Source organism: Brachycentrus maculatus, unplaced genomic scaffold, assembly GCF_059751285.1.
Source record: "Brachycentrus maculatus isolate JH-2025_06_01 unplaced genomic scaffold, ASM5975128v1 h1tg000517l, whole genome shotgun sequence".
Classification (NCBI taxonomy): Eukaryota; Metazoa; Arthropoda; class Insecta; order Trichoptera; family Brachycentridae; genus Brachycentrus; species Brachycentrus maculatus.
The window spans coordinates 152,083-161,378 of record NW_028281263.1 but is presented as its reverse complement, the minus strand read 5'-3'; the positions used below and the strand labels follow the sequence as shown (position 1 = coordinate 161,378).

The following is a 9,296-nucleotide window of genomic DNA, read 5'->3' as shown; positions in this document are numbered from 1 at the left end:
TTCATTTATATGTAGGAAAATTTATTTTTTATAGTCGAGCCTAAACATTAACGTTATTTACACCAGTTCTCTAAGACGGGTAGTGCAATTCATGATGAAAAAAATAAGCGTTTTTCTCAACGATAAAATCAAATGCTTTTATGTGACTCTTTGTCAGGCCTGTGTATAGTACGGCCCGCGGACTGTAGGAGGTACGCGGATTACTTAAAATTATGACGTTATGAACAGTTTGGTTTTAACAAGTACCTTGTATTCTTCGGGGATGGATACGAACTAAACTTACTTTCATATTATTTTTTGACATCTCATCAAAGATGAAGACACCATTGCACCAGCCTTTAACGGTCGTCAGCCCCGTAAATGCCCAGACTTCCATACTCTTCTTCATCTTTCATGAAATGTATAAAATAATATAAAAATAACTCCTTTAATTTGAGATAATCCAGATTTTGTGAACAAGTATTTGGACACACTCAAAATGTTGTAAACTTACTTTATTACGCACTCCGTTATCTTACCTACTCACCTAACTACGAACATTTCTCTGTTTTAAGTTCAGTACGTATCCGTCCCTGAAGAAGTGAAGGTGCTTGTCGAAACTAGTTGCACGAAAAGTGCGAAAAATAAAATTGATTAAAAACTAACCAAGATTTTGCTTTTATTCAATATATTATTTTTATAAAATGTGCCACAAGGTATCATGAAAAAATAGCCAAGAAAATATTTTAGTTTTATTATTTTTATATTTTTTTAAATTTTATTTGGCAGCACCCAGTGAGAGGATGTTTCTGCCAGTGTCAAGTCTTATTTTAATTTACAAACAACATTTCGTAGTCATACAGGAGAAATTGACCATGTGCATTTTTTACAAAAACGTAATCATTGACTATTTGATATCTTCTTAGCTTAATATTGGCATGAAAAATTCCCAAAGCGATTTTAAACTCGAAAGTATCATATATTTATATATATATATATATATATATATATATATATATATATATATATATATATATATATATATATATATATATATATATATATATATATATATATATATATATATATATATATATATTTATATATATACATATATATATATATATATATATATATATATATATATATATATATATATATATATATATATATATATATATATATATATATATTATATGTATATAAATATATATATATATATATATATATATATATATATATATATATATATATATATATATATATATATATATATATATATATATATATATATATATATATATTAACTTCTTAAATGACTAACTGCTTTGATGTTTATTTTTTTGCCAAGCAAAAGTGGCCGATTCAATGTTTATTTTCTTGCCAAGCAAAAGTGGCCAATTCAATGGCCCTCCTGAACATTTAACGTTTTGTCAGTTGGTCACTTTCTCCTGTACGACTACGATTTAATCAATATCGTGTGCTGTTTTAAAATCACGTTTAATACTAACCATAATAATGATTAATATTTTTTTTATGACAAGGTCAAACTTACACCAGAAATACCCAGATAACGCGAATAAACATATAATGGTGGCAAAACAGTATAGAGCTACCAGGGCTCGGAACGAACCGGAGCGAACCGGAGCTTCGTTCCTTAAGATTATCTTAAATATAACTTTAAAAAACAGTAATAATGCAATAACAATGCTCCGGTTCGTAACATTTTCCGTTTGGAGAGTCCTAGTAGCAGCTCTGGGACCAATTGTGACGACGCGGATGCATTTGCTTCTACAACGAATATTTTTTCAGGTATACGACGTAGTAATCATCATGATGTCTTTTTTATACAAGTACCTGAAGGACAATTATTTTTTTAATATATGTTGGTTACAAAAAATATTACGATTTAATTAATTTACTACACACACCTATTATTATTTTTTGTATCTATAGTTATTGTTATTAGTATTAAATAATATTATTTTCTACTTTTAAAATAAATAATACAAGTTTTCACACCAAATTGAACGTTATAATATAAATTATGAAAAAAGGTAGAATTTTTAAAATCACATTGAAAGAAGCACTCATGATTCAAAGTATGCGTAGTATTGATAATCTTGTCTGAAAACTTCAGTACACATCGCGCGCATAGGCTATGACAGCGCGCCGCGCAGGCTTGCCGACTCGACGATTAACACACTTGCTGATAAGTTAAAAATAAAAGAATTGGGCAGGTATTCACACTGACGGTATATGTAGTACTATATGAATATGTTTTTAAAAATTCTAGCTTTTTATAAAATACCATATAACGTCCAATTTTATGTGAAAACGTGTATGAATAAAAAGAGATAAATACCTAATCAGGTAATTGGGTAAAAGAGATAGCACATAATTAGCACGTCGTATACCTAATAAAACAACCGGTCAGAAAGCAAACGCGACCGGTTGGTCATAATTAGTTCGACATAAATGTGTCGGGGTGTGGTCCCGTGGTTAGTGTCGCGGACTCTTAAGCCATACTTTCTCGGTTCGAACCCACTCTACTACAATTTGATACCAATCTCTAATAATAAGCCGCTTAGGATCACCGAAATAGTATGAAATTAAATATTTGTGTAAATAATAAAAACACAAATATTTATCTTTTTAAAAAAATGGTAATGATAACGGGCTCTCGTGTCTAAATTCTCAATATAGCCGCGACCCCTCAGAAGAATAAATTTTCCACCCCTGACCTATGACCGTTGAGAATTAATGTAGATTCTTGTTAAAGCCCCTACACATCTACCAAGAAATTTGCCTTGAAAATGCCCAAAAAACACTTGCCAATACCGATATTTGAACATGGTCAACCTGATTTTTCAAGTCAATTTTCATTTTTTTTTAGTCAGTTTTCACATGTCCGTATAATTGGTTATTGAACAATTCTAGTAAATTGTAACCAACCAACTAATTCACCATCGTGCCGCTTTTCCACATTCATGCATCTCCTCATACATTATTCATCTTCTTCTAACCCTCATCTGCACCCAATGGTGCATAGGGTACTGCGTCGTATTTAAGACAGTGCTATCTTGATCGTTATTTACATTAAGGCAAGGTGATCACTCCTGCGCTTCGGGGACCAGACAAGGGAAATATTAAATAAATATTTAAGTGGAAAATGACTTCATTAAATCATATTCATTTCACTTCCCTCCCCACCTCCATGAAATCGAAGCCAGGACCTCCAGTATGCTATCTAAACACGCTAACCACTACACCACGGAGGCGGACAACCCTATTATTCCGATTCTTCATCACGCCCTCATCCGCACCCAGTGGTGGGTAGGGTACTGCATCAAATTTATGTAGTGGCGTTCTATTCTCTCTTCCTACTCGGTTTGATGGTTATTCAGTTTGTTAGTTTAAATTGTTCTGATGGCTGAAGTACAGATGGGTCAATGTGCCTTAGCCTTATAAGGGAGAGAGAATTTTTGTTTCTTTACGATCGAACCTTCAACGTCGATATCTCATTATCGTAACACATCTCACATTGTTATTTTGGGCCATCCATTACTTTGTAATGGCGATATGTAAGACACGGACAGCTAATAACCATTTATCGCCCGGAAATATTACAAAAAATCGATGGAAAAATCTCCTAAAAAAATGCCAACGAACTTTGTGAATATCGTGTCGAGACAAGTAATACCAGCTCTCGTGTGGGTCCATTCGGAAACTTGTCCGTTAATGTTAAAAATTAACGAAGATGTACCAATTAATTTTACCCCTCTGTTAAATATCAGGTGCAGAATTATCGAAGTTGGCATCACACCTGATTTTAAAGGACAGAACGAAGATAATGCTATGTGTGAAGGAATAAACAAATAATATCTTTGTCCCAAAATTTGCAAAACGGCTTTTTATGAGGCATTATCAACGTATCAAATTTTTAGTAAAAATGAAGTAAAAAATGAGTTAAAATGCGTTTAAAATTCTTATTTTAAGATTGTACGTTTTACTAAGTTAATACCGCTTTTATTTGCTAGCTAAATCATAAAATAAAAATGGATAGATTTTACCACTTAGTGACTGCCGAATCAATTAATGCAATAATTAAATGTTATTATATATATATATATATATATATATATATATATATATATATATATATATATATATATATATATATATATATATATATATATATATATATATATATATATATATATATATATATATATATATATATATATATATATATATATATATATATATATATATATATATATATATATATATATATATATATATATATATATATATATATATATATATATATATATATATATATATATATATATATATATATATATATATATATATATATATATTTATATATATATATATATATATATATATATATATATATATATATATATATATATATATATTATATATATATATATATATATATACATATGTATATATTTATATATATATATATATATATATATATATATATATATATATATATATATATATATATATATATATATATATATATATATATATATATATATATATATATATATATATACGGGGACTGTTTAATTAATACGTAGACTGACGTCATAAAACAAAATGTGCTTTATTTAGAAGATGTACCTTCTGGGTCTCCTTCAAAGTACTTACCTTCCTGACGCGCACAATTATCCCAACAGTGTGCAAACAGTCCTGGAAAGCTTCTTTTGTGATGTCCTTCAGCTCCTTCGTCGCATTTGCCTTAATCTCGGGAATGGTCCCAAATCATCCTTATTTTAAAGGTATTTTGAGCTTGGGGAACAAGAATATGCCAGTGGGAGTCTAAAAAAAACAACCTACCTCTGAATCTGAGATCTATCAAACAGGTAACAACTTATTTGCGAATCTGAAATCTATCTAGAATTCTACTAAATTTCTATCTAATCACAAGACCACACCTTCTATGGATCTGGTATCTATATTAAACCGATAAAATCTCAAATTTAAAATTCTTTTTTACCCTTAGACATTGATTGCATTGTGTCACTATCTATGCGTTAACATCCAATTGTAAAAATGAATGTAAAATTGGAAAATTTTCAATTTTAAAGCGTTCATGAAGTGATTTTCACGAAAGGAGGGCTACATAAATTGACCGATATTATATTTATATTCTGATTTCGAACAGAAATATTCGAATAGTGTGTTTGTTGTAATGGTTACATTAATATTGATTAATCATTTTGCAATCTGCAGTTAAAAAATAAGTTAAACTTTATAAAATAAAACAACTTTGTTTTAACCACTTTTCATTGGTACACTTTATCCAACCGGTTTTGACAAGAACTTTGTCATCATCAGGGTTTATGTACTAAATTCTAAAACATTGAAATACTCATAGTTAATTATCCTTCCCTTACCAATGAAAATATGATTATATAAAATATGATTTTAAAACTCCTAAATGTTGTTTTTATTGTGCATTGCGTAGCGAATACGTCAACTCCATATGACAACTTATGAGCTAGCTAAGTTTCTGCGGAAAACATTTAAGAAAAAAGAAATGTTAATTTTCCGTAGAAAATTTAAACAATGTCGGTGAGAATGGAACAAAGAAGAAAGCTTGGCTTTTATATTTTTATATTTTTTTTATATTTTGAAAAACTTTTAAAAATTCTCGAGAATAGATACGTAGCTCGTGTGTTGTTTTTCCGAATCTTACATAACATTAATAATTTAGGAGACGTTTATAAAATGTTGAAATCCCAGACTTAATCCTTTTTACCGTCGTTCCTTCAAACACTACACAGGTGACCAAATTATCAGACTAATTATTTATTTAACAAAAAAATAAGACGAGAAAACTGTGCTGGTATCATATAATTGCTAATCTCAAAATTAATATTTGATTGAACAACTTCTCTCGAATATAAAAGAAAAACTCATAACAATTTTGTAAAAAAAAGACATGAGTATTCAAATATCACGTATGAACCTTACGAGGAGACGCGTTTTTAATGGATTCTTAATTTAGGAATGCAGGTAATTATGATCTTAGTAACTACTTTTTGAGTATATGGACAGTTAAAAGTATGTCCCTTAGCAAAGGAAATTTGTTTTTATACTACTTATTTGAACGACTCCCTTGAGGAATAATAATAATAATATGAGAATATATTTTTTTTAATGGCCGATGAATGTTAATAAATCCAATGTCTGTAATACTACTTCTTATTTTAAATTAGATTGCTTTGACTGGCTCAGGGAGGATGAACAATTTGCTCTTCAGATCTCAGGGTGTCACAGCATGAGTCTTTAATTGCACATCTGAAAAACTTACTTGGGAACACTATCTGTACCAAATGATAACACTCAAAACATTTTTACAAAGGGGTTTATTCGAGGTTATGTACACAAAATGTTATCAGGATTATAACGATTTATAAATATTAATTAAAACTACATGTTAAGTCTATAAACACTGTACCAGACTAGATTGATTAATGTTTGTTGGTTGTCTGAATTTCTATTAACTAGGATGGAAAATTACAACCTAATTTCTGTGAGGTTCACTGGTGTAGATCTATCAACTGTCAATCACTGTGGTACAGCGACAACTGGCGACTGGAGCGGTAAACTTGAATCCGTTGGAAGCGTCGTCACGTGACAAGGGCGGTTGAAGCGGTTACAAGCGATGACGTCATCTGGACTCCAGAATTGAACGTTGACCTCTGATGATGACTATTGCAGACTTCGAGGCTGGAGAAATGAATCGGAAGTTATTACAGGTCACGAGGGCAATAAAGTTGGCGGGATAAAGCACACAAGGGCCGCGTGCACGTGTTGGTGAGGCAAGTTCAGGACTGAACACGTGCCCTGGACACAATGGCTCTCACAACTTGGCTTGGCTGAGATTTTAGGTCCATCTTCCGATATCTTGGCGGAGGGGTACGTGATGATTGTGTCCCAATAACTCTCGAGAGGACACAAGCCGGGATCTGGCTACGTCAGGCTATTTTGACTCCATTTTCATAGTTTAACTGGGGTTCGGAGCACAGAAATCGTACATTTAAACTAGGAACACGAGAGCACAAGTTAAATATATAAAGGTAACTATCTTTATCTGATTATCGACTTATTTTCACGATAAAAGTACAAAACCAGAACAAGTACGTCCGCTCTGGAGGACCGATCTTCCGAGAGTGAGGCGTGGGGTTGTCACATGACCGGTCGGTTAGAAACGGTTGCGTTGGAAGTGAGAAACATCTAGAAAGTTAACGGCCGAATGAATCACGTGAAAACTCATGACTATTTAAATTTAATGCGTAATACCGTTATGGGTATTACATGTCATGGTGTTTTAAAGATATTCTAAGACTTATGTAAAGAAATGAAGCGTGGAGTTGACAAAAGAAGGATTAGAGTAGACTTAATATAGTTAAGATGTGCTGTCGCAGACGAATGGGGGGTAAAACGATGTGTGATAGATGTTCGAATGTTTATATAAGGAAAAAATGCCAACTTTATCGATAAAATTTTAAAAAACTTGTTAAAATATGGTTTGGGCATCAATCAAATATCTATCATACATTGTTTTGCGCACATTCATCTGAGAGATCGCTTTTCGACTACATTCAGTCTACTTTCATCCTTCTTTAGCCAACTCCATGCTTCACTTCCAAACATAATAATAATGAATGCATCAAAATTAGTTTCTAACACAAAAATGAGATTTGAAGAAATACTGTTTTTTTTTTTTCTTTTTTTTTTCTCTAATAATTTGACCGTACCTGTACATTTCACTGCCAGCCAGTAATAAAAGAGTAACTTCATAAAACGGTAGCTGTCCGGTAAAGTTCACAAGTAATTTAACAAGGATGTGTACGCACAATGTGAAAAACTCACATACATAACGTTTATTACGACTCGCTAAGTGTTATGTTCCCTTATAACAGTATATTTTTTTTGTTATCCCCGTTTCGGTAAATTAACACTGTTTTGACGGCCCTGTCGAGTATTATCTCAGCGTTTGTGATATAAATGTTTTGTGTGCGTTTGACGTGGAAAAATGATAATTACTCATTCGATGTACTCATTTTAATCGTCGTCAAATAAGGATCGAATGACCGGTTTTTATAAACGAATTACGACACTATTTTGATAAAAAAAATGATGCTTGTGAAAACATTTATTTACTAATTTTATCGGCATTTTACCTTTCCAAAACCATGCATATGCGCAGTAATGCCATACGTTGCGTTTTTCGTAAGTTATTATGTTTTTAAATTTATGGAATTTAATCAATAAAATTTAAAATCTTTAATACGGAAGAAATATTTAATAGTGTCGGGTTGTGGTCCCTTGGTTAGTGTCGCGGACGCTTGAGTCAGAGTTTCTCGGTTCGAACCCACTCTATCACAATTCGATACCTATTTGTAATAATGAGCCGCTTAGGCTCACAGAAATAGTATGAAATTTAAATATTTGTGTAATTAATAAAAGCACAAATATTTCTCTTTTTATAAACAGAAGAAAAAATATAACAAACTAGATATTTCTTACTCTAATTTTTCTACATGGTAAATATAGCTCTGTATGAATCGCTTTTTCGTTCCCAAAAATACATATAAAATTTATTCACAATCCATAATACTCTTGAAGATACAATTCGAAAGCAATATTGTACTTAGGAAAATGTACTACCATCTGTGTGCAAACGTGCAAAGCTTTAGCCAAGACACAAACTACAGAATCAAACATTTCTACTTCTGATGTGGCTGTGTTCAAAATTATGCCACTAGATGGCAGTATACTATGTTTTAAAGTATAATTTAAACTAAATTTAGTAAACCAAGTTTCCAAAAGCTTTCAAAAACTTAACACAGATGGCAAATAGGTCAAAAATAGTATATTTATTTTATCGTGTGCATAAGTATATATTAAATAAATCATTTTTTAACTGACTAACTAACTCACCATGACGCCGCTTCTCCGCAAGGGTATACAGAGAGAATAGTACGCCACACCAATATGTCTTTGAACACAATCTTCGTCTTCCACATTCATACATCTTCTCATACACACTCGCCGATTATTCATTAAATTTTTCAAGAAAAATACGGTGTGTAAAAAAAATTCTAACATGTGTTCTTGCATAGAATTTTCACTTATTAATTACATACAATAAATTATAGTAACTTTAAACATAAAGAGTAAATCCACTAACGAGTAGGTATGGGCTATAGAACTTATAAAATTGAAGCCTAAGTAGGGCCATGATAAGCGTCGTTGCATAAGCCGTA

The 9,296-nt window shown here is 31.2% G+C and overlaps 1 long non-coding RNA gene across 1 annotated transcript; it reads right to left on the bottom strand.

Moving 5' to 3' along the window:
• Window positions 1-6,374: 6,374 nt before the first annotated feature.
• Window positions 6,375-7,960, bottom strand: LOC148301783 (uncharacterized). The gene is made up of 2 exons (XR_015838752.1): window positions 7,785-7,960; window positions 6,375-6,753 (listed from the first exon to the last, which is right to left on the bottom strand). It is a non-coding gene; the product is annotated as an uncharacterized LOC148301783 (long non-coding RNA).
• Window positions 7,961-9,296: the final 1,336 nt, after the last annotated feature.